General features: G+C 35.8%; 1 protein-coding gene and 1 long non-coding RNA gene across 3 annotated transcripts in view; one reads left to right on the top strand and one right to left on the bottom strand.

The window, feature by feature from the left end:
* The window catches only part of SLCO5A1 (solute carrier organic anion transporter family member 5A1), a 395,082-nt gene that overhangs the window by 255,842 nt on the left and 111,646 nt on the right, over positions 1-27,594 (bottom strand). The gene's annotated exons all lie outside the window — the stretch shown is intronic.
* LOC127543790 (uncharacterized) lies at positions 17-27,371 on the top strand. Its single transcript, XR_007949304.1, has 3 exons — positions 17-186; positions 19,241-19,438; positions 25,169-27,371. It is a non-coding gene; the product is annotated as an uncharacterized LOC127543790 (long non-coding RNA).

Genomic DNA, 27,594 nt, shown 5'->3' with positions numbered 1-27,594 from the left:
ATGGAAAACACTTACATTTATGTTTGCAGCTTATGTATATTTCCCTGAGTTAACATAGGTCCCTTGCAACTCTCAGATTTCAAAGACTTTGCTGTAGAGGAGATTCATGAATTGTGCAGGGAATTGAACTGGATAATCTGCAATGTCCATTCCAACTTGGTGATTCTGTGAGTCCATAATTCTAAGGTCAGTTCAAGAAACATTAATTAAATGTCTACTGTGTACAAAGAACTCTGCAAGGTCTTGGGTCAAATGAAAAATCTAGATAAAAGAATAACTTGAGCTCTTATGCAGCAGTCTGGTAGAGAGTAATGACATATATTTGGAAAAAAAAAAAAACAAATATATTTAACTGTCAAAGTAGCTTCTGTTAGTGTGTAACGTGTGCTCTGTTTAAAAAAAAAAAAAGGTTTCAAAGCATGTGTCTTGTTAAATCCTCAGAAAATGATTCCATTAAATGATATCCATATCCAGAGAGAAAAATATGGAAACTGGATTTGGATCGAAGCATAGTATTTTCATCTTTGTTTGCTTTTTCTTTCTCATAGGGTTTTTTCTTTTGGTCTGATTTTCCTTGTGCAACATGATAAATATGAAAATATGTTTAAAAGTATGATATACATATACAATGCTTTTATCACATATCAGGTTGCTTGCTGTCTTGGGGAGGGGGAGGTAAGAGAGAAGGGAAGAAAACATTTGGAACACAAAATCTTACACAAATGTCAAAAACTATCTTTACATATATTTGGGAAAATAAAATACCATTGAAGGGGGGGGAGGGGAAGAAAAAAATTAAATAAAAGAATTCCACTGCAAAATAAATTCCAGACAAGGTCCCATCAGGGATTTAATAAAAATGATCACAGTTTTAGACTGTAAGCTCCTTGAATGCAGACAACTTGGGGGACTTTTTTTGTTGTTGTATGTCTAGAGACTAGCATAGTATCTGACACGTAGTAAGAGCATAACAGAATACTTGTCTAATTAAAAGCAGGAATGTGAAGGAGGAAAATGAAATTCTAGAACTCTTAAGGGTGGTGTTTGTTTTTTGTTTGTGTTTATGGTGTTAGCTGAACATGAATAGATGTGGACAGTGAGTAAAGCACTTGGCTTATAATCAGGAAATCTCATCTTCATAAGTTCAAATCTGGCCTCAGATACTTATAAGTTGTGTGACTGCTGTTTAATGAACTTTATTTGCCTCAGTTTCTCATTTGTAAATGTACAGAAGTAAATAGGAAGGCCAGAAATTTTCAGATAACTAGAAGAACTTTGAAAGTTACATGTGAAATTTACTATGTATTTTAAAAGAAAATCAAACTTCATATAAAATATTCACAATTTCATGTATCATCTTTTTTTTCTGATACACTATGTATATGGAAACTTCCATTTCATTTGGTTTTTAAATTCCAAATTTTTTTTTAATGAAATCTATTTAACTAAATAGCCTCACTGACTCCCATTATTTCACATAGTGCCAGACTATGAGTGAGACTATATATGTTGTCAAAACCTTAAACAAGATTTTATTAGGACAGAAGTTTTTAATCTTTTTTGTGTAATGGACCTCCTCTTTACCATTCTAATGAAGCCTATGGACCTCCTCTTAGAAAAAATGGTTTTAAATCAGTAAAATAAATAGAATTATAAAGAAAACCAATTATATTGAAATTCTTCTATCAAAAGTTTTTTTTAAACAACAAGAAATTGAAAAGTTCACCAAATCCAGATTAAAATCTTCTATATTAAGAAAATTTGCAATTTTTCTTCTTGTATAACATATACTAGTGACTTCATTTTCTGCTTTTAAGAAGTTTGTTTAAATTATTTTTACTTATTTTTAGCTTTGCTATCAAAAACAACAAATGCTTTGGAGTAGAGGTGGAGAATAAAAAGACTTGTTAAAGATCACAAAGTAAAAATGCCATTATCAAAAATCAGATTTGCTGATACCAGACTGATACTTTTAATTCTAGCCCATACTGTTAGAATGTTCCCTACATAGCATAATATTCCTTCCGCAAACTGGGACATTAATGTATTGTTGGTGGAGTTGTGAACTAATCCAACCATTCTAGAGAATAATATGAAACAATACTTAAAGGGCTATCAACTCTTCATACCCTTTGATCTAGCAGTAGTTTCTACTGGGTCTATATTCCAAAGAGAGCATTAAAAAAAAAAAAAAAAAAGGACCCACATGTGCAAAAATGTTTGTAACAGCCCTTTTTGTAGTGTCAAGGAACTGGAAACTGAATGGATGCCCATCAATTGGAGAATGTCTGAATAAGTTATGGTATATGAATGCTATGAAATATTATTGTTCTATAAGAAAAAATCAGCAGGACAATTTCAGAAAGACCTGGAGATATTTACATGAACTGAAGTTAAGTGAAGTGAGTGGAACCAAGAGAACATTGTAAAAAGCAATAACAAAGTTATATGATGATCAATTATGATGGGAATGGCTCTCTTCAACAGTGAGGTGATTCAGGTCAATTCCAATGGCTTTGTGATGCACTCAGAGAGGACAGTGGGAATTGAGAGTGGATCAAAACATAGTATTTTCACTTTTTTTATTGTTTGCTTGCTTTTTCTTTTCTTTCTCTTTTTTTTTCCTTTTTGATCTGATTTTTCTTGTACATCATGATAATTGTGGAAATATGTATAGAAGAATTGCATGTGTTTAAACATATATTGGATTACTTGCAGTCTAAGTGGGTGGAGGGAAGGGAGAAAGAAGAAAATTGGAACACAAAGTTTTGCAAGGGTGAATGCTGAAAACTATCTATGCATATGTTTTGAAAATAAAAAGCTTTAAAAAATTCCTTTCCCTACTTTCCAACATCTCCATTCTATTTATTCTGAGAATGAAGTTATGCCCACTTTGAAAACAGAATCAACCAACTGTTGTCTGCAATGTTTTGCCCAAGTGCCAAATGTCATGTCAAAGAGCAGGGTAAGAATGCATAACTCTGCCCCCAGGGCCATTCCCACTGTGTACACAAAGTACTAACCTGCAAACTACATTGTCAGAAGGAATGTACCAAAGGCATGGAAACTCACAGAAGTAGTTCAACATATTCCCCCCCTTCCTGCATAAACCTAGGAGTGCCCCCAATATAGGATTACTTTTGTTTTAATACTTTTTTATTTTCAAAATACATTACTATAGGATTATACAGCAGTCATTCTGAACTCAAAGCTCACAGAAAAGTAGTCCTGGATATTTTAAAAGAGATTAAAAATAAGTTGTGTTTTTTTAAATGACCAAGCTTGGTCCTGAAAAATAGTTGATAAAATGCATCTTTCCTATTTATTGCAGAGGTGGGGAATTTATTTGGGTGTAGAATCTTGTTATACTGTTGGATATGGAGGTTGTTTCAATAAAAATGCTTTTTATTTACTTTTTTAAAAAATCTTTATCATGAGGGCAAATGTGATATATGCTATTTATCTGATATGAAGAAAAAAAGCAGGGAGGGAGGAAGGAAAGAAAGAAGGCAGGGAGGGAGGGAAGGAGGGAGGAAGGAAGGAAGGAAGAGAGGGAGGGAGGGAGGGGAGAGGGAAGAAAGGAGAGAGGGAAGGAGGGAGAAAAAGAAGGAAGAATAGATATAAGAGAAGGAGAAAGGGAGGGAGTTAAGAAGAAAAGGAAAGAAGGAGAAGGAGAAAGAAATGAAGTAATTTATTAAGCACTAACTATGTGTCAGGCACTGTGCTAAACAGTGAACATACAAGCAAAAAGAAAATGATCAGGAGAGAGGAGGACAGAAGAACAATCATTTCCCTCATTCTGAAGACTGTCTCTCAATGCAATTTAAGCTTAAACTTGTGTTGGTTTTTTAGGCTCCCAAATCACACCTGATGACTCATTTTGAGTCTATTAAACTCATGTTTAGTCTATTAAAATCCTGTAATCTTTTTCACAAGAATTGTTGTCGTCTAGCTGTTTTACCTACCATGATGATGAAGTTGATTTATTTTTTAATTCTAGGACTTTACAACTACATAAGAATTTCAGGATAACATTTAACTCAATTCAGCAATCTCTATAGCTTCCCTGTTGGTTTTACAAGTAGGGAAGGCAGAGAGCAGTCAGAACAAATGTGTAGCCAAGTACCATCTCCTATCCCTAGTATTCCTAGAAGAGAAGTATGAGGAGATCAACCCATTTTCTCTTTCCCAAATAGATAACTATAAAGACATATACATATACATTTAAACAAGTTTCCACCAAATTGAGGGAAAATAAAATTCCCACAAAATTCAGTTTCAGAGTAAATGATACTCAGTTCTATTTATAAATGAATATTTTTATTTGTAAATTTAAGTTAGAAAAAACATAAATGAATATTTTTTATTTGTAAATTTAAGTTAGAAAAAACATCATAATAGAATTTGGTACTATAGATCAGATTCACTTCATACTGCAAGTCAATTCACACTTAACACAGTAATGTATGAAATGCACCTTTTTGGAGCCTTGACCACAGACACCAACATTCATAATGCTAAAAAGGAATTGTTGCACCTGAATTGAACAAGCACCACAAATATTTAGGGAAAGCTCATGAGGCTACAGCTAGGGTAGTCACTGCTGGAGGTGGGTGGGAAACAGAACTGAAATAAGAAGGCACTTAACTGCTATATAATCACTGAGGTAAATAAAAAGAACCGTCCTCTCACTTTGGATTTTTTTTTTAAACTAATTATTCTGGTTAATAAGGTGCTATATCAGACACATTACCTTGCTGACAAAAGATCTATATAATCAAAGCTATGGTCAATAACTATCTATGACTGTGAAAATTGGACAAAATAAGCAAAACTGAGCAGCCTAGAATTGATGCTTTCAAATTATGATACTAAAGAAGAATTTTGAGAGTCTCTTAGACAGCTAGTAGATCAAGTTAGTCAATACTTAAAAGAAATTAACTCATTCTACTCATTGGAAGGACAAATACTAAAGCTTAATCTTAAACTTTAATCACATAAAGAGAAAATAGGATTCATTGGAAAAGACCCTGATGTTGGGAAATAGTGAAGACAAAAGGAGAAGAGGGTAACAGAGAATGAGAAAGATAATGTCATGGAAGCATACATGACCTTGGACAGACCTTGGAAATAGTGAAGGACGGAAGGACCTGGAATGCTATGCTCCAGGGGGTCAAGAAGAGTGGACACAACTAAACAAATCAACAACAACAACAAGCCAAGGAACATAAATGTTTTCAATACCCAAAAACAAGATGCTACCCTAGTTACTCTTTCAACAACACGATATTATTCTTTTGTAATAACAATGTTAGTAACATATCTCCTATTGGGCAGATTTACAAAAAAAGGCCAAGGTCCTCAAATATGATGCTCAAAGTCTTCATATTAAGCATAGAAAGCAAAGCAAGAATAACAATGAATCTTTCATTTTTAAAAGAAAGGAGTCATCACTAATTTTTTCTTTAAAAAAAGAATCCAGACAAATTATCCTGACTGGGCTAAATCTATATGACCTTCAGCATGTTTTTCTTCTCATTTTCATGATCTATAATCAATCTAAGAATGAAATTTGGCATAGAGATGATATTACATTAGAGCTTTAGATTATTAAATCATTGACTGGGGATTCTTCTATTTCAGCTGCAGGAGAACAATTCCTTTTTCTGATGGCTTTACATTTTAGTTTGAACAACCTAATTTTCTGCTCTATTTCAAAAGCAGTTTATATGCATTTCTTTCTTTTGGCTGACTAGTAAGAAATAGAAAAATTCTCTTTAAAACAGACTGTAGAAAGAGGATTTATTCATTGCCATCAATATTGTACTCAGAAAATATAATATAAAAATATATATATTTATCTAGTACTTTAAAAATTGCAAGACATTTTCTGTACATTATCACCCAAGAAGCCTTTAGAGAATCTAGTTTAAGAAGCACTATTCTTAGAGGCAGTGACTTGGTACAGTGGATAAAGTGGTAAGCCTGGAATCAGGCAAACTTCAGCTCAGACTCTTACTGCCTAGAGAATCCTGGGCAAGTCATTTAAATTCTGTACACCTCAGTTTCTTCATTTATAAAAATGGGGGTAATTATAGTACCTACCTTTCAGAATTGTTGTGAGGTAAATAGAGTTAAGTGACTTGCCAAAGGTCAAAAAACTAGTAAGTATCTGAGGCCAGAGTCTCCCGGACTCAAAGTTCAGCTCTATCCAACTGCACCATCTAATTGTCCCATAAATACCCATAAATATCATTGTTATTATTAATAATATTATCATTATATTTTACAGAAGAGAAAAGTGAAATTATGAAGGTTAAAATAACTTGCTCAAAATCATTTATTTAATAATTGGCAAAACTGGCTTCAAAGAACCCAAGGCTTCCTATTTCAGTTGACTCCAACTGATAGCCTGCCCCCTTTGTCTGGTTTGAGGCCATTTACAAGTCCAAATGAGGGGACCCTCTACCATTCCACAGGTGAATGGGTAGGATGGAGATGCTTTGGGTCAAGCTTAGAATTAAACTGACAGTCTGAGAACCTTCCTGCCAGGAACAAGCAGGAAAGAGAATGAACCTTTTTGCCCTCTCAAATCGAAAAAGCAGATATTAAGTGCTTACTAGGTGTGTCAGACACTGTGCTAAGCCCTCGGGATTCAATGAAAGCAAAAGATACAGTCTCCACCCTCCACCCTCCACTCTCTATTGGAGATCATGTGAAGGGCAACAAAAAAGGTGATTGTAGAAGGTGGGATGATAGTTGAGAATTGAAGAAAACCAGGGGAAGCAGGAGGGAGAAACAAAGTGGAGAATTCTAAGCACAGGAATAACACGTGAAAATTCACTGTTCGATAAGGAGTCTTCTCCCATGCAATAGAGATAAAGTAGGGCTCTACCAGAGCAGGGTTCTCCCCTCTTCCATACCTACTTCCAGAGCTAACCCTTAAACATACTGACCATAAGAAAATAACAAAGTATATATTCACTCTTCCATCTTATACCAAGTCAACTTTGAAGGAATTGTGGTGGGAGATGATTTAACATCTCAATGAATTGAGATCAATTTCTTCCATATGGGCTACCACAGTTCTTACTTTGCTTCCCAAGGTAGAAACAATATAGTCACACAACTTGTATTACACCAAAGTACTACATAGGTCTATGTAATATGTAAAATGGCTTTTTCCCCCCTAATTAAGTTTTTGTTTTCCAATTACAGAGATAGTTTTTAATATTCACTTTTAATAAGATTTTGAATTGCAGCAAGTTTTTTTTTTTTTTGTTTTGGGGATGTTTTCTTATTTATTAGTATCTTATTTTTTCCAATTACATGTAAAGATAGTTTTTGACCTTTATTTTTATAAGCAATCTGATATGGGTTATACAAGTACAAACATGTTAATATATTTCCACATTAGTCATGTTGTAAAAGAAAAATAAGAACAAAAGAGCAAAACCACAAGAAGGGGGGAGAAGTAAAAATAGTATGCTTTAATCTGCATTTAAACTCTACAATTCTTTCTTTGGATGTGGATAGCATTTTTCATCATGGGTCTTGTGGAATTATCTTGAATCAATTAGATCCAACTGACTTGGATAGAGCTGTCTGTCATAATTGATCATCACACAGTGCTGTTACTGTGGGCTATGTTCTCGTGGTTTTGCTCACTTCACTCAACATTAGGTCATGTAAGTCATTCCAGGTTTTTCTGATATCTGCCACTTCATCATTTCTTACAGAACAATAGTATTCCATTACATTCATATATACCACAACAGCCATTTCTAAAATGATGGGCATCCCCTCAATTTGCAATTCTTTGCCATGACATTAAAAAAAAAAAAAAAAGCTGTTATATTTTTCTATATATGGGTCCCTTTCCTTTTTTTATGATCTCTTTGGAATACAATCCTAGCAGTAGTATTGCTAGATCAAAGAATATACAACTTTATAATCCTTTAGGTATATTTCCCAAGTGCTCTTCACTCCACTGATAGTTTAATTACATGTTATTTTTTAAACATATATCATTACACAACAACAATAAGATTATGTGAGGATCAACTGTGATAGATTTGGCTCTTTTTAACAATGAGGTAATTCAGGCCAATTTCAATAGTTTTTATTTTTTAAAAAATAGCTTTTCATTTTCAAAATATATGCAAAGATAGTTTTCAGCATTCACCCTTGCAAAACCTTGTTATCCAAATTTTTCTTCCTTCTTTTCCCCCAACCCTTCTCCTAGACAGCAGGTAATCCAAAATATGTTAACCATGTACAATTCTTTTATACATATTTCCAGAATTATCATCCTGTACAAGAAAAATCAAATCAAAAAGGGGAAAAATGAGGAAGAAAATAAAAAGCAAACAAACAACAAAAAAGTGAAAATACCATGCTGTGATCCAAGCTCAGTTCCAACAGTCCTCTCTCTGGGTGTGAATGGCTCTATCACAAGACCATTGGAACTGGCCTGAATCACCTCAATGCTGAAAAGAGCCATATACATCACAATTGATCATCGTATAATCTTTTTGCTGTGTACAATACTCTCCTGATTCTGCTCATTTCACTTAGCATCAGTTCATGTCTCTCCAGGCTTCTCTGAAATTATCCTGCTGATCGTTTCTTAAGGAACAATAATATTCCATAACATTAATATGCCATAATTTATTGAGCCATTCTCCAACTGATGGGCATCCACTCAGTTTCCAGTTCCTTGTCACTACAAAAAGGGCTGCTACAAACATTTTTGCACACATGAGTCCCTTTCCCTCCTTATGATCTCTTTGGGATCCAGTAGAAACATTGCTGGCTCAAAGGGTATTCACAGATTGATAGCCCTTTGAGCACAGTTCCAAATTGCTCTCCAGAATGGTTGAATCAGTTCACAATTCCATCAACAATGTATCAGTGTCCCAGTTTTCCCATATCCCCTCCAACATTCATCATTACCTTTTCCTGTCATCTTAGCCAATCTGACAAGTAGGTAGTGGTATCTCGGAGTTGTTTTAATTTGCATTTATCTGATCAATAGTGATTTGGAGCACCTTTTCATATGACTAGAAATAGTTTCAATTTCTTCATCTGAAAATTGTTCATATCCTTTGACCATTTATCAATTGGAGAATGCTTGAATTCTTATAGATTTGAGTAAATTCTCTATATATTTGAGAAATGAGGTTTTTATCAGAATTTTTGAATGTAAAAATGTTTTCCTGGTTCATTGCTTCCCTTCTAATTTTGTCTGTATTAGTTTTGTTTGTACAAAAATTTTTTAACTTAATAGAATCAAAATTACCTATTTTGTGTTCAATGATGATCTCCAGTTCTTTTTTGGCCACAAATTCCTTCCTTCTCCACAGATCTGAGAAGTAAACTATCCTTTGTTCTTCTAATCTGCTTATAATATCATTCTTTATGTCTAAATCATGAACCCATTTCGACTTTATCTTGGTATATAGTGATAGGTATGAGTCAATGCCTAGTTTCTGCCATACTAGTTTCCAATTTTTCCAGCAGTTTTTGTCAAATAGTGAGTTCTTATCCCAAAAGCTGAGGTCTTTGGGTTTGTCAAATACTAGATTACTATAGTCATTGATTATTTTGTCCTGTGAACCTAACCTATTTCACTGATTGACTATTTCTTAGTCAGTATCAAATGATTTTGATGACCACTGTTTTATAATGTAGTTTTAGGTCTGGTGCAACTAAGTCACCCTCATTTACATTTTTATTTCATTGATTCCCTTAAATTCTTGACCTTTTGTTCTTCCAGATGAACTTTGTTATTATTTATTCTAGCTCTGTAAAATAATTTCTTGGGAGTTTGATTGGTATGGCACTGAATATAAGTAGATTAATTTAGGTAGTTATTGTCATTTTTATTATATTTGCTTGACCTACCCAGGCGCACTTGATATTTTTCCAATTGATTAGAACTGACTTTATTTGTGTGGAAAATGTTTAATAGTTATGTTTATATAGTTCCTGTTGGAAAACAGTTTTGGAGAAACTAGGTATAAACCAACATCTCACAATAAATACCAAGATCTAAAAATTAGTACATGATGTAGATCGAAAAGATATCAAAAGGAAATTTGGGGAACATGGGAAAAATTATTTCTCAGATCTATGGAAAAAGGAGAAGTTTGTAATTGAAAAAAAAGACTTTAAATGGGGATTGTAAAATAGAAACTCTTCATTACATGAAATTAAAATGGCTTTGCACCAAAAAAAAAAAAAAAAAAAAAAAGCCAATGTAGCCAAAAATACTCTAAATCACTATTAATTTGAGAAATGCAAATTAAAACAACTCTAGGTAAGAACTTCACATCTATGAGATTGACTCACATGACAGAAAAGAAAAATGATAAATGTTGGAAAGGATGTGGAAAAATAGGTTCCCTAATTCATTTCTGGTAGAGTTGTGAACTGGTCCAACTATTCTGAGAACCTGAAATCATGTCCAAAAGACCACAATATTATACTACTCAGTTTAGTAATACTACTCAGTTTAGTAATACTCTAGCAAAAAGATCAAACAAAAAGGATCCATATGCACAAAAATATTTCCCTAGTTAATAACATTTTACTTTTTCTAATTACATGTAAAGATAGTTTCTAACATTCACTTTTAATAAGATTTTAAGTTCCAACTTATTTTTCTCTTCCCAAGAGAGCAAACAATCTGATGTAGGTTATACATGTATAATTACATTACACATATTTCCACATTAGTCATGTTGTAAGAATCATCATCATCACAAAAGGGAAAAACCATGTGAAAGAAAAAACAATAAAAAAAAAGTCAAAATCGTATGCTTCAATATACATTGTCTTCAATCACTGTATTGCTGAGGAAAGCCAAGTCTATCATAGTTGATCATCATGTCATTGTGGACTACATTTTTCTGGTTCCGCTCATTTCATTTAGCATCAGTTCAAGTAAATCTTTCCAGGTTTTTCTGAAATCTGCCTACTCATCATTTCTTATAGAATAATAATATTCCATTACATTCACATATACCACAACTTGTTCAGCCTTTATCCAAATGATGGGCATCCCCTCAATTTGCAATCTGTTGCCATCACAGAAAGAGCTACTACAAATATTTTTATATATGTTAGTCCTTTTCCCTTTTTTATGTTCTCTTTGGGGTAGAGACCTAATAGTGATTTTAGTGGATAAAAGAGTATGCACAGTTTGGTTGCCCTTTGGTCATAGTTCCAAATTGCTCTCCAGAACTGCTGGATTAGTTCATATCTCCAACAATACCTTAGTATCCCACTTTTCCCACATCTTCTCCAAAATCTCTCTCCTTTCCTGTCATATTAGCCAATCTTATGATTGTGAAGTGATCTCTTGTTTGTTTTAATTTGCACTTCTCTAAAGAATAGTGTTTTTTAATATGTAGTTTTTTATATGAGAATTTATCGTTTTAATTTCTTTATCCGAAATCTGCCTGTTCATATCTTTTGATTATTTGTCAATTCGGTGATGGTTTTTTGGTGGGGGGTTGTTTTGGGGTTTTTTGGACAGGAGTCCAGTTCTATCAAATTCCAATCATAAGAATTTTTCATCATTTTGAGATTGCAAAATTCAGTTGATGTCATGCAAATCTGCAAATTCTACCAAAAGATAATTAATAAAATTAGGCTCAAATTTTGCATGCCTTAGAGGGTTTTGTTCCACTTGACCATGTTCTTTTTGTATCTCTAGCACTTATCATAGTGCCTGGCACATAGTAGGAACTCAATAAATGCTTATAAAGCATCTGAAAATTGAACCACTAAAATATGCCAGTAGTTCCTAATAAGAGGTCAATTTGAGACAGCAAGAGAAAATACTTTTAAAGTTGAAATATCTTTCCTAGGCAAATAAGTCAGTAAATCACTCTATGCCTCAATTTCCTAATCTGTAAAATGAGGGTTTGGACTCATCAGGCTCTATGATCCTTACCCATTCATTGACATGTTTTGTCATCAGTCCTATAAATTAATGATTGATCACTACATTAACCAGATTTCTTAAGTCAGTATATTTTTAGCCAGAGCAATGGCTTGTTCAGATGACAAAACAAGTATCTGAGACAGTATTTGAACTTAGATCTCCCTGACTCCAAGTCCAGGACTCTATCCACTATGGTATTTTAATGCTTCTTCATAGAGAATACACTTAACAATCAATGTGGACCCAGAAATACATTTTTAGACTTGGCTGAGGTGTTGTTCTTTTGGTTCTACTTCTTTGTAAAAGAAGAGTGGGATCAGGCTGGAGACTAGTCTTTGAGAAATGTCAGTCATATTTTTTTAATATCAGAGTTCTGAACTCTAACAAATCGCTCTTATAAAGTAGACTGCTACCCCAAAAGTCCCAATCACAAACCTTTTACAACTCATGTGGGGAAAAAAACTTCAAATATGTGAATTTGGAGGCATTTATAAGTTTAGAACAGTTTACATGTTCATATATTCCCTTTTCAAAACTGATGAACATTAACAGAAAGAAAAATCCAGAGTCTTCAGAAAATGTAAATCTTAAATTTGTCTCAAAAGCTTATGACAATTTATCAAAAATGGGAATCTGTTGAAGAGCTACAGAGGGTCAAACAGTTGACCAAGTGAGAAGTTTCTCCTTCTAAAATTTATTTTATTTTTCTGCACAAACAAGACCAGGGAAATCAGTGTACAGAAGTTCTTGTGGTATATTTTACAATTCCCCTACAATTTGGAAGCTCTCAATAAGAAATTCATTTTACCCTAACATTGGCAAGCTTAGCAATATCTGCACAATCCAAAAGTAAAATTCTTTTAAAGTTGAAGTCTGGTTATAAAGTTGAAGTTTATATAATATATGTAGTTTATTAGAGTATTCTCAGAATTTTTGCATGCATTTGTAGTTGTGTATTCTTTCTTGAAATTGGATGGCCAGACAAATATATAATTATTTGTAAATCATCTTCTATAATATGGTAACACTGTTGAGTTTTTTCAAAAAATATATATTTCATCATTGAACTGATCAGTCCTTTAAAATATATACAGAACTTTGCAATGTGAATATTTAAATTGTATTCCCATTATAAAATTTAAGAACTTTTCATGCACATCTTCTACCCAAAGTGAAATGTAAATATTATTACACTGAATCTAATAGAAGTGTTTATGATTAATTCAAAAAAGGACAATAAATTTTCATTAAAGTCATTAAAGATAAAAATCTATTAGAAACCTGATATTTTATAATCAATCCAAACATTTCCTCCTCCTTAGACATCTTCTGCAAAGTCAAAAACTTAGGTTCCCTTAATTTATTAATTATTTTTTCATTTTTTCCATTCATTTAACAATACCTACTGTGTGTTCTACACTGTGAAAATGCAGTAAGTAATACAGACATAGAAGCATAGTTTCTATCGTGAAGAGAGATGGTAATCTATTTGGGGAGACAACAGTGCAGTGCTTTATCCTGTGGTACTTTCCCAAGTACATAACTAGGATAATGCTTCATTCTTTATGAAAAGCTCAGTCCTTACTGAATTAGTGATTATCTTTGTAGTTTAAGGCATTTGCTTCACAAAGAAATAAATATTCTCTCCTCAAGAAGAGTATAAAAGTGACGATCTGAGGGAGGTGACAAATTTAATTTTAAGAAAATTAGCAACCCAGAGCCATTCATCTTTCTTCCCCTCCCTTGAGTTGGGGGAAGGTAGCCCTCTCTTGGTGGCTAAGTAAAGAGCCAATAGTGTGTGTTCCTACTCTATCACTTCTGGAACTGTCCAGCAGAGGGCATTATAGTATAACTAGAAAGAAATTATTAGGTAGTATTTTCAGTCATTGAAAAGACTAAAGCCCCCAAAAACTTATTTTTGTAGTTTATTCTAAACTAAAAAACTTTCTAGTGACTGAAATATCAATTTATTATAATTTACTCGTTAAACAATTTCTCAGCAGCTCTTTATTACAGCCTTTCATGTTTCAGATAGTCCCTTTAACAATTTTCAGTTTTGACTACTTTGCTCAATGTATTAGATATTCAGTGAAACCTCTTAATTGTGGTGATATTCATTTCTCTGACCACTGTATATTCAATCAGCAAACACATTTATTAAATGCTCTTTAGATAAGATACTGTCTGTACAAAGTGTTGGGGGAATGCCTCAAAAAATCATTTTAGAAAAAAAAAACTTTATCTTATACTTCACAGCCCATTCTAGTAAAGTGTTGTTCACCACTGCAGTCAGGTCTCCTTTTAATAATAGCCTTAACTCTCAGAGACTTTCTTGACTTTTACCCAGAGCTGAAAGAAAAGGGAAAAAATGCAAAAGAGGAAAGCAAAGTAGTAGAAACAGGAGGAAAGGAAGGAGAAGAGGAGGAAAAGGGGTGAAGAGAAATGAATCATGGTAGAGAGAAAGAGGACAAAGTAGAAAAGGAAAAAGATTCAAAAAGCAGAGGAATAGGAAGACCAATGTAGAAAAGGAAATTTTCTAATCATGTCAATGTCAATATTAGGATAAAAATGAGTTGGGGAGGTTTCTTCTTCTCCTCTATAGCTAGGAGAATTAACCATAAAGATTGGCTACCAAGCCAAAAACCAAATACCTGAGATCAGGAAGTAATTTAGTTGGTCAGCATCTTGTACCAAATTACCAATCACACAAGTTCCATGGTCTGATAGATATTACTTATGTTTAAAGTATAGGCTGATCTATCTCCCAGAAGAAAAAGCACTTTTCAGGTAAAGGACAAAAGCCCTAAGAAACACTATAATATGGAAATGTAGAAGAAAAGAAAAATGGACAAGCAGAGTTATGATATTGTTGTTGAGTTACTTTTCATTCCAGCCCAGATCTCCATTTCTCCTTTTGGAGTTTTCTTGATAATAGAGATACTACAGCAGTATGCCATTTTCTTCTCCAGATCATTTTACAGATAAGGACTGAAGCACAATTAAGTGACTTGCCCAGTCACACACTTAAGATTAGCACTCATGAGAAAAGACTTTCTGAATCTAAGCTCAACACTATTATGATTCCTAGATGCCCCAGAGATAAAAGTAAGTAGAGAAGGGGTATATAATATATAGGAAGGAATATAGAGAAGGGATCCATACTGAGACAATACAATAGCAAGAATCAGAGACATAAGGTCCTTAAAGGAAGGGAAAAGATAACTTGATGACTGAGAGAACACAAATAATTACCTACTCTTCTATCAATGTTATTAGATTCATCTATACATGAATCAAGGGTATTCTCAATGAAAGTATCAGCAGAGACCAAGCAGGTTTTTGCAAGTGAAATGTGAAATTCAGCAACAATTCACATCTTTTATACCATCAAGACAAGATTGCCTAATTAGCTACTTCTAGGCAACATTGGGAGAGACAGGAAGCAATATATACCATATATGTCAAACCTCCACCTCAGTAACCAAATCTCCTCCATACCCCACTGGAGATATCCCAGGAACTAGAACCTAAAAGCCCTGGTAATAGCAGTATGTGCCTCAAGACCAATAGCTCTCCATTAAACTCAGACTCCTCGAGCCATTGTTGGGGAGAAAAGAAGGTCCTTTGTGAGAAAGGAATTCATATCCTCACCAATGGCTTAACCAGCAACCAACTATCACCAATAACTGATGACATATCCTAGAACACTGGACCCAATTCCAGTCCAGCCTCCATATCTATCATCAGGAACCAACTCTATGGAGATAACCATTGTTCAGTTCTTTCATTCAAGTCAATCTTTCCATGACCCAATTTGGGGTTTTCTTGGTAAAGATACTTCGAGTGGTTTGCCATTTCATTCCAGTTTATTTTGAAGATGAGGAAACAGAGGTAAACAGAATTGAGTGACAGAGTTAAGTCCAAGGTCGCACAGCTAATAAGTGTCTGCAGCCAGAGTTGAACTCCAAAAAATCAGTCTTCCTGACTCCAGGCCCAACACTCTATCCACTTGCTCAGGCAAATGGATTTCCCAGCAAGACACTGAAGGTTCTACCCCTCCCCTGAAGAAGACTTTCGATTAAGTAAAAGGGTCCTCTCCCAGATGGACTTTAAGAAGGGGGGGGCCGACATTCTGGAAAGCAATTTGGAACTATGCTCAAAAAGTTATCAAACTGTGCATACCCTTTAATCCAGCAGTGTTTCTACTGGGCTTATACCCCAAAAAGATACTAAAGAAGGGAAAGGGACCTATATGTGCCAAAATGTTTGTGGCAGCCCTGTTTGTAGTGGCTAGAAGATGGAAAATGAATGGATGCCCATCAATTGGAGAATGGTTGAGTAAATTGTGGTAAATGAACGTTATGGAATATTATTGTTCTGTAAGGAATGACCAGCAGGATGAATACAGAGAGGACTGGCAAGACTTACATGAACTGATGCTGAGTGAAATGAGCAGAACCAGGAGATCATTATATACCTCAGCAACCATACTGTATGAGGATGTATTCTGATGGAAGTGGATCTCTTCGATAAAGAGAGCTAATTCAGTTTCAATTGATCAAGAATGGACAGAAGCAGCTACACCCAAAGAAAGAACACTGGGAAATGAATATAAACTGCTTGCATTTCTGTTTTTCTTCCGGGTTATTTATACCTTCTGAATCCAATTCTCCATTGCAACAAGCAAACTGTTCGGTTCTGCACACATATATTATATCTAGGATATACTGTAACCTATTCAACATGTAAAGGACTGCTTGCCATCTTGGGGAAGAGGTGGAGGGAGGGAGGGGAAAAATCGGAACAGAAGTGAGTGCAAGGGATAATGCTGTAAAAATTACCCTGGCATGGATTCTATCAATAAAAACTTATTTTAAAAAAGAAGAAGAAGAAGAAGGGGGGCCGAGGAAGTGCCGCCTTCACCTACCTGCATCTACTGGCCACTTCTAGCCAGCCATCATGGACTCATACTGCAAGAAGAGGAAGAACACCAGACCTGGACTCGGCCCCAGAGCGCGCTGCCTCTCCCAAGTGCAAAATGGGGCCTCATTCGAATTGTGCTCTTGAGCCCAACAAATGGAAGAACCAAATGTCAAGAAGACATCTTCACCTTAGACAGGACTGGCCTGGAGGAGGAGGATATATTGGGAGAAGGTGCCCCGCTCGTCCCTGGGCCGCACCTTGGACTAGCAGCGGGCTCCAGTCAGGAAGACTTCTTCGAGGAGTTCTGCGAGGACTACTGCGGACTTCCAGACTCGTTCCAGAGTTCTAGGACCACTACGTAGATAGCTTCCACTCCAAAGGCTCTCCTCAACTGAAGATCCGAGAAGTTCGTACTAGAAGTTTCGGCAAGCTGCCACACCCATCAAATAGCCCGGCGGGCAAGCCGGGTGACTACTTCCCTGCCCCCACAGAGTGCCCTGACTCTATCAGTTCCAGAATCCTCCTTAACTTCTGTCTTCTCAATTGCCCCTCCCCACTCCTTAGAGTCAGCACTCTATGAATCCAGCCAGTATGGGGCCATCCAGCCTTCCCATCCAACCCCTGGACTACGGACCAGGGACTAGGTGAGGTTCTGCTGGAGAATAACTCTCCCCATCAGAGAGACAGAGGACCCTGAGCTGGCCCTGCATATGATCGAGTGAGGGCAGAACTCTGTGAGGTGTAGGAGAAGATGGATTGCTGGGTACATTAAGCCTCCCTCCAAAGAAAAGAGGAGTAAAGTTCCTTTCTCCCACTGCTTCCTCCTCCTGGGACTGGGTGAGATGGGAAGGTAGTGGAGGACAGAGAGGGGATTCTGATATCCACAAAGATCCTGTACATAATTTGGAGTTTGTTACCTATAAAATCTTTTCAGGGTACTTTTTGCATAATGGTTCATGAGGATAGGATGATAGAGAGGGTAGCACCCATTTCGCTCTTTCTCCCTTCTCTGGATGAGCTGGACCTAGGTTGGTTTGGGGGTAGAGGTAGAGAATCAAAGTGAGAGAGGAAAGTATTTTGGTCCAAGGTTGGGGGGGAAGGTTATATCCCTTTCCTCTTTCCTTGTTCCCCACCACCACCAAACTGTACTTTCTAAGAAGGCAATTTCCCTAAACCTTACCCCCACACTATGGAACAATACATGTTGATCATATGCAATATTTCTTACAATGTTGAGAAACCTCAAAGACAGAGATTATCAATCTCTCTCTCTCTCTCTCTCTCTGCTTCTCTACCTCTCTCACTTTTTCTTTCTCTCTGTCTCCCTTCCTTCCTTTCTCTCCCCCCTCTCTCTTTCTCTGTCTCTGTCTGTCTCTCTCTCTCACTAGAAACAACTTCTGCTGAAGAACCAAAAAATAAGTTTTTTGCCACCAAAGGCCTAGGCACCATCAGATGGTTTAACATCAGAAACAAATCTGACTTTTAGTAGGGATGACATTTAAGAAGATTCATTACTATCTTCTTTGCTCTAAAGACCGCGGGACCTTCTGATTTGTAGCTAAACTGCCTGTATGCATTGTCTCCTCACATTACAATCCTCAGCACTTACAATGGTGTTTTTTATCAATGAATATCTTTTCACTTGTTTATCTATTAACTGAAAAATGTAGGGAATATAAGATCCCATTGGGTTTATTCTGTATTGATTAAGAAAAATTGATTCTGTATTTGCCTTTCTTTGAAATCCCATAACCTAGACCAGTACCTGGCAATTAGCAAGTATTTAATAAATGTTAGTGAACAGATTGATTCTATAGAATAAAGTGCTATCTTACAAGCCCCTTTATAGTAAAATGTCTCCAACTCACTCCTCAAAATCATTCAGAATTTTGAGGATGATATGTCAATAAAAATACAGTAATTGGTGTTCACTGATAATTGGTTCCAGGAGGCATGACTAGTGGCAAAAATGAATACCATATGAATTTTTCCCATGAGAGTACATTTTCAATCTAAAGTCTAACCATCTCTCCCCACCCAATTCCACAAAGTGGTAAGTGGGTCTTTCATCTGCAGAGAAACAAGCCAGGTTTCTCCCTCCTTGACCCAACTAACTTTCTGAAAGGAACAGCAACCTCTCCTTCCCTCACCCATCCAGGCTTCCTTGGAGGCTTGGGGTGATTGGATGTAGAAGAAGCTATGGTCAGGGCTCAGGGCTGCCACGAGTCCTGGGTCCTCCACAATCACCACTGTTTCTGCCTGGGCTCCTGCTGCTTTTATTCCTGTAGAGCATACTGGCCACTCCATGCCCCTTTCAGTACTACTGTTTTGAGAGCTATATAGTGCAATCATATCATCTTGCAGGAAATGTCCTGGGACCTGCCTTCCAACAAGAACAACCTCAACATCATGGACTACAACCTGACAATCCTGCACACTGCTGCCTTCACTTGGGAAGAGCTGACTACAGTTGTTGACAATAGCAGCTGCAGCTGGACCTAGCCAACCTCAAAAGTTGCTTAATAAAGACAACAAGTACAACCAGTGTCAAGGAGATGTCAAGTAAGGAAGCAATTTGAATGTATAACAAGAGCCATTCCCCAATTGATAAGTGATTTAAGAATATTGACAGGCATTTCTCAAGTAAAGAAATCCAGACTAACTAGAAACATAAAAAACATATTACAAATAAAGAGTAATCAGAAAAATCCAAATGAAAGCAATTCTAAGAATCCACTTTACACCCTTCACACAGGCAAAGGAAAATAATGTTTGAGGAGCCATAGGAAAATTGATATTGGTAGATCTTAGAAAATTGCTATGCGTAGATTTTAGAAAGCAGTATGAAAATTTATACAAAGAATTACTAATTAGTGTATGCCCTTCAATCTAGCAATAACATTGCTAAACCTTTACCAAAAAGAGATTGAAGAAGATATATTTGCAAATACAGCAGCTCTTTATGTGGTGGTAAAAACAAACAAACAGTAAAAAATAAAATACAAAAAACCCTAGATACAACAGGATGTCTTTCAATTGAGAAAAGGCTAAATAATTTGTGGTATATGAATGTAATGGAATACTATTGTGCTATAAAAAAAGAAGAAATAGATGACTTCAAAAATAGAAAAAGACATAGGAAGAGAAATGAAATGATACAGAATGAAATGAGCAAAAATGGAAGAATTTATATCATAAATGTTTTTTTAAAATGAACTTTGAGATTACAGAGTTGTGAAGAAAATGACAGGGAAGGGAAGAGAGACAGGTATTAAAGATTGCCATTTCAAGAAGTTTAGTTTAGGATGATAACTGTCAGGGATGCACTAATCAAATGAGAGTGGGAATGACATGGGCAAGATTGTAAGCAATATGGAAGCAGCCAATAGATAGGAAGATACTGAAAATAAGTAATTATTAGAAGTGAAGATTAAAGAAGAAGACTGATGGAGAAAATGAAATAGAATGAGATCACTTGTGCTATTATAGAGGAATTATATATATAAAAGACCAATGAATAAAGGTTAAGGATGTGGACAAACAGTTCACAAAAGAAAAAAATGTGAACTATTAACTATTAATAATAATAGGAAAAATGTAAATCCTAAGAACTCTGAGATTTTATACCATACCCAGCACTTTGTAAAAGTACAAAAGATTGAAACAATTAATGTTGAGGGAGTTATAGAGAGACACTAAGAAAATTAGTGAAACTATAAACTGGTCTAAACATTCTGAAAAGCAATTTAGAATTATCTGTTTTTTAAAATCATGACTAAAGTGTCAGTATCCCAATCCTATTGCTAAATCATATAGCCCAGGAAAGTTAAGGCATCATATGCATCAAAAAATTTGTAGCAGCACTTTTGTGGTAGCAAATAACTGCAAACTAAAGAAATAATTGTCAATTTAAAAATAGACTATAGAAAATTATATAATGAAGAGAGAAAAGAGATCATGCCAGAAGTTATGTTTTATTCAGCTGACACAATTGTTGTACTTAATTGCTCTGTCCCCTCTTTATTTTTTATTCTTTGTAAATAGGGATAATTTACTGGTCAGAGGAAGGGGAAGGAATATTTTTACAAAAGAAGATAATATAAAAAATAGCAGATCTCAATACAAATTTTAATAGTAACATATTTGCCTAGAGTCTTATAAATCTAATCCAAAAGTATTGTAAAACTGAAAAGGAAGGAGGAGGAAGAAATTTACTTATGCAGACCCACAAGATAGATACTACAAACCCTAGGGAATATAGCAAGAGAGATGTCCCAAAGTTCAAAGGACATAAAATCCAAAAAGAAGTATATTGGATTGACTAAAGGCTATCATACTGCACAGAAATGAGCAGTCACAATGCTTAGCCTTTAACAAGAGGAATGGATTTTACTTATCCCTTTCCATATGCCAAATTCTGCTCTTCAGAGAAAAGCATAGAAATGCAGCAATGCATTACATCTGTGAGACTCATTTTGATATCCCTACTTGATTTAATCAGTATTTACTCAATTCACTGATTTATTGGGTACCAATGATTGTATCAATGAGTTAAATAGAGTAAAGTTTACTTTAGTTAATGAAATGGACAAAAGACTGGCCCCCTCATCCTTGAGTCAAGGGACCTCAGGCTTATAGGAAAATGTTGCTTAAACTAAATTAAGGGAAGTATTATGTTCAGACAGAATGCTTGCCTAACAATGTCAGAGATCCTGTAAGCTCCCCAGCATCCCCCTTCTCGAGCGAGAAGTCGAGTCACTGTTGTAACCACAAGGCAGAACAAGAATTGCTTATAAGCCGCTCTCTATTCGGGTTTGAGGTGGATCTCTACTGAGAGTCCGTCCTGGCTGGTAATAAATAATTTCTAAATTACAAACACCTTGGCTGTCCTGAATTTTATTGCCTGGCTTATTTCATTTGGAGGTCCCACCGAGATAAGCCTTTGGCTCAGTCTGACAGCTAGTCCCTCTCCCTGGAGGACAAAAGAGGTTATGGATCCTAGGGGGTGGCCACCGAGAGATGTTCCTCTGCCCCAGTTTCCAGAAATCACTTTCTGTGGACCGGAAAAGTGAGACCCAGATTTTTGAATTGAGTTCAAAATTGGCACAGACATTCTAAAAGCCAGTTCTGGTTAATAAGATTTTGAGGGGAGATCATTATATACTTCAACAACAATACTATATGACGATCAATTCTGATGGATATGGCCATCTCCAGCAATGAGATGACCCAAATCAGTTTCAATACAACAATAATGAACTGAACCAGCTACACTCAGTGAAAGAACTCTGGGAGATGACTATGGACCATTACAGAGAATTCCCAATCCTTCTATTTTTGTCCACCTGCATTTTCAATTTCCTTCACAGGCTAATTGTACATTATTTCAGAGTCCAATTCTTTTTGTACAGCAAAATAACTGTTTGGACATGTATACTTATTTTGTATTTAATTTATACTTTAACATATTTAACATGTATTGGTCATGCTGCCATCTAGGAGAGGGGGTGGGGAGAAGGAAGGGAAAAATTGGAACAAAAGGTTTGGCAATTGTCAATGCTATAAGATTACCCATGCATATAACTTGTAAATAAAAAGCTATTTAAAAAAATAAGATTTTGAGGGGCCACTGCAAGTGCCTAACTATCCTGCAGCCACTTGTCTGGTCTAGTGAGTACTCCTCACTAGCAAGTGTGGTAAGCTGGACACAGTGCTAAAGCCCCCTTGCTGACCTCCATAGGACACTGTGTGATGGTCCTGGGTGTCTAAATCTGGACACATCTGGTCTGATCTGATTCTGAGCACCTTTTGGGGGCACTCTTCTAGTTGTATGTGTTCTGTGTGATTTGTCTGTCTGTTTTGTTAATTTAAGAACTCTGTTAAGTTTTAAAAACAATGATTGAGAAATTTGGGAATTGGTTATTTGAAAATTTGCTTGTGATTTTAAACCTGTTGAACTAATTTGTAAGTAAATGAAACTTGGCCATTTTAAACTGACAGGAAAGTTTTTCCCTTAAAGCAATTTTCAGAGCCTTCTAGAGTAGAGGGCAATAAAACCTTATCTGATTGAAACTCAGGAAGAAAAAAATATTGATTAGGAACTTTGGGATGATTCTGAAAATTGTGAGAAATAATTTTGCTATTGCCTTTGCATGCTAGATCTGTTTATCCTGAGGATAAGATCTTGGAATTTGTTTAAATATTGATACCTTTATTACTAAGAAAAAAGAAAAAAAAGCAGCCTGATTTAGTTAAAGAGGAAGAGAAAGAGCAATACAATTCAAACTCTGCCTGGACAGATAAGAGAGATGCTAATTGTGGTCAGACACTCAGGCAGAAAAAAAAAGTTTGATTTGATTCAGTTTATTTGTTAACATTATAAGTTATGTTTTATGGAGTTATCTAGCTATTCACTATATTGTGAATCTTAAAAGTTTTGAAGAGAACTGGAAAGAAGAATGCAGGTGATTTATGAAGGATTGGTTTGTAGGAACAATTAAAGGTTTGCATGATTTTAGGAAGTAAGAGAAAGGTTTTTAGCAGCAGGAAGAAGAGGTGGGAGAGAGAGAAACAGGAAGAGGATCTTTTGCCTTCAAAGATAAAGATTCCACTCACCCACTCCCCATTGCTTTCTGCTACTTTAGCAGTGGAGTGTCTAGTTAAAGTTGTTGGAGATTGTTTAAGTATGTAGCATAAGAGAAGGAGAAAGTTGGGAAACTGGTGAACTTGGGAAGAAACTTGATATTAGGAGAAAATAAATAAACTGATGGGCTATATCTTGAGAAGGATTCCCCTGTAAGAAATTGAGTGGGGAACCTGAGGAAATTTTTGTCCAGGAGTGCAGGAATGGGGGAAAGGTGGCCACATGGAATCCTCTCCTCCCCTCACCACCCTAAGTGTGTTCCAGCTGTTTTTATTTTAATCAAGTTACTGCCAGTGCAGCAAACTGATTTAAAGGGACAGGCTTACTTTTAGGTTAATTGATTGAATGTTTGTTTCTTGATACATAATGGTTTTCTTGTTTGAGGGAGATGGTCATGAATGTGATCCATACTTTGGTAGGATTATTTCTAAAAGTTTAATTGCTATTTTAAGAATCTTTCACATTCTTTTATGTGGTATTTGATCATTCTGTATAAGTTTTAAATTGATTGTATTGGGTCATCCTGAGGTTATTTAAAGGACCTCTGAAAATAATAGTTTTTCTTTGTCCTTTTGAAAATGTTTCTGTTATGGACAATATGCAATTTGGGATATTTTTCTATGTATTGGGTATTTTAAAAGCAAACTGATTTGTATGTATAATATTCACTTATGAAACATCTACTTGGAAATTGTTTAAGTTGTGAATTTATTGGGACAAATTTCTTACTGTTATGACTATAAGGTTATGGTAAATATTTGTTTAGGATTTACCAGAAATTTGATTAATGGAACCTGTTATTGGAGGTAAAATTTCTTGGGCTTATAGTTAATTAATTAATGCTTTATGGGAGTTTTAAAGCTCCACTCTCTGACAGTTAGTGGGACAATTTATTGGAATAAAACTGGGTTAAAGCTATTTTATCCTGTACGTGCTGAAGATTGAGTTTTGACTGCTTATGTTATGCTATAGTTAAGTTCTTGCAATTTTTCCTCCCTTAACTGATCTCTATGGTCAGAGCAATGATCAATAGAAATGTTAATGCAATTTGTTTATGTCATACCTTGCTGTTTTCAGTCTGATTATATGTAATCATTGTATCCTAAATGCTTAGGCAAATAAGTATTTAGCCTAGTCATCTGTCTGTTATTGGGTATTTCTGTTTTTTTTTTTAAGGTTTCTAAATGATAAGAGGACAATTAACAATGGTCTGTGAGATCTAATTGCTGTTAAGACTTGAGACTACAGCTGGTGCCTGTCCTGTAAAGCAGTCATCTCTCTCTCTTTTTTTTAAATAGCTTTTTATTTACAAGTTATATGCATGGGTAATTTTACAGCACTGACAATTGCCAAACCTTTTGTTCCAATTTGTCCCCTCTTTCCCCCCACCCCCTCCCCTAGATGGCAGGTTGACCAATACATGTTAAATATGTTAAAGTATAAATTAAATACAAAATAAGTATACATGTCCAAACAGTTATTTTGCTGTACAAAAAGAATCAGACTCTGAAATAGTGTACAATTAGCCTGTAAAGGAAATAAAAAATAAAGCAGTCATCTCTTCACATAGGAAGCTGCTGGCTCTTCACATTTTGCAGCAGTCTTGTAGACCAGTCTTTTTATTTCAGACTTTTTATTTTATTTGTTAGATTTGTGTCAAATCAAGGATATTGACTTGCTTCTGGGACCTTGATCAGCTTTGATTGTCAGTATGGCACACCCACACTATGCATGAACTGAGAGCCACCAACCATCTTCACCAGGAGCAGCTTTATCTCCTCATACCTGATGGACTGATATGGGGGACTGTGGGAATAGTTGATGACTAACTGTTAAACCTTGACTGGGTCATCTGTTAGTGTGTGTTTAAGATTTGGGATGGGATTTGTTAAAACTGTGTAACTATTTCTGTGATGTGTGAGGGATTTTTAGGAACACTACTGTGCTAGTCTCTTACATATAGGGATTTTGGATTCACTCTTGGGATTTATATGTGGAATGGTCATTTGATAATTCCTCTCTATGAAGAAAAAAAAAAGGGAGGAAGAGATAGAATATTGGGGAAACTGGTATATTTTTCTAAAAAATACCTGAAAGAATAGGAACCCTTTATTGTCAGAATTGCCCTGGTGGACTCAGTTCTTGGGATTATTATTTTTTTTTTTAGAAACAACCAGAAATCAGACACCTGTCTTGGGACTGGCAGTCTCTCTGATCTGTTTTTCCAGTCCTGTAATCCCAGTTCATTAATTAGTATTTCAGCAATCTTAAAGGATCTTGTAGTTTGATATCAGGCATCTAAAAGTTTGGGGTTTGCCTGCCTTGATGGTCTAACTGTGCATAATCTGCTCTACAATCTGATCCTTTCTGCAGCCCTGTCTGTTCCTCTAGGCGGGGGCAGATGAAGCTACTCCAAGCCTCACTCTTATCCCATGGAGAGAGTTGCCCTTCTGAATGGGCCTTGAGCCCTTGAGCCCTGTTGCTCTGTAAGCAGAGACTGAGTTAAATGCACAAATGACTGCAGACCACCTAACTCACAGTGAACTCTCCATCTCAAACTGGATTTTCTGGCTGAGAAGTTGCCCCAGCTGCAGAGGACCTAACATGTTTGCAACAGAGAGCCTTTGTACTGCTCTGGGGTTATTAGGGAAAGACTTGTCCTTGCCTTTTTTTTTTTCTTTTCTAGTTTTATTTTGGTTTTTTTGCTTCACATAGGATTCAGAAGAGAGAGAGTGTGAAATGTTGTGCCACAGTCCTCTTTAACTGTTCTGACTCTGTTTCCCTAATTGGTTCTGCCTCAGTTTCCCTAAATTGTTCTGCCTCGGTTTCCTTAACTGTTCTGCCTCAATCCCCTTAGTTGCAAAACCCCACTCTGGTTCATTGAAGACTGAACCTTGCTCTAAAGTTATAAATTGTTAATGTGAGACTCAAGATAAGGGGGAGTTCAGACTTTCTGGCTCTTATCAGAATGTTCAATGTCTCCCACCATACTGTCAGAACCAGATTGCTGTTCCCACTCTCAATGTTCTGACTTTTCCTCGGCCTTGGTGTAACTCACATTCACCACTGCTTACTTTGAGAATGGAGTCCTGTCCAGTCAATCAAACTCTCCAATTAATAGAATGTTGGGAGCTCTCTGATATTTATCTTGCCTCATTTTCTTTGGCCTTACATTTGCTTTCTTAGCTCTTGTGTTGATGCAGACTCTAGATAGTCTCATCACCCATTTAGAAAAATCAATGGACTACCTAGAGGGGGTTGTCAAGTCAGTCGGGGATCATTAGGGAATCCCTCGCCTCCTTGCGTAAGCAATTGGATGACCAGGAGGCCAGTTGTAAGGCTTCAATGTCCTGATATCAGTCACTCTAATCACATGTGGGTCCAGTCCTGTTATAACTTCTCCTCCTCCTCATAGCTCCCTGCATAATTAAGTGCCTTATTTCTTACAGATCCTGAAACTTTTCACCCTCAAGATGACTTATTTGATGACTTATTCCCAGTTGACCTCAGATGAGTCACAACTATGAACATAAAAAGGGAGGAGTAAAATGGACAAAAGACTGGCCCCCCTCATCCCTGGGTCAAGGGGACTCAGGCTTATAGGAAAATGTTGCTTAAACTAAATTAAGGGGAGTGTTATGTTCAGACAGAATGCTTGCCTGACAATGTCAGACATCCTGTAAGCTCCCCAGCATCCCCCTTCTCTAATGAGAAGTCAAGTCACTATTGTAACCACAAGGCAGAACTAGAATTGCTTATAAACCGGTCTCTACTTGGGTTCAGCACAGTACTCTACTGAGAGTCTATCCTGGCCTGGTAAATAAACAATAAATGATTTCTAAATTACAAACACCTTGGCTGTGTTGAATTTTATTACCTATTTATTTATAACCTATTCGGTTAATGCTGTAAGAATAGGAGTTAGAATTAATTACTCATCATGAATTGATGATAATATTATTTCTATTTGATGGCTCAATACTTTATTACATAAATTTATATTGGATTAGTTAGACCTGATATAAAAACTTAAATTAACTTGTATTAGGAATTTGCTGTATATGCACTACTACCT

This window comes from Antechinus flavipes, chromosome 1 (genome assembly GCF_016432865.1).
Source record: "Antechinus flavipes isolate AdamAnt ecotype Samford, QLD, Australia chromosome 1, AdamAnt_v2, whole genome shotgun sequence".
Classification (NCBI taxonomy): Eukaryota; Metazoa; Chordata; class Mammalia; order Dasyuromorphia; family Dasyuridae; genus Antechinus; species Antechinus flavipes.
The sequence above is the reverse complement of the archived record's forward strand: the minus strand, read 5'-3'. Positions and strand labels throughout refer to the sequence as shown.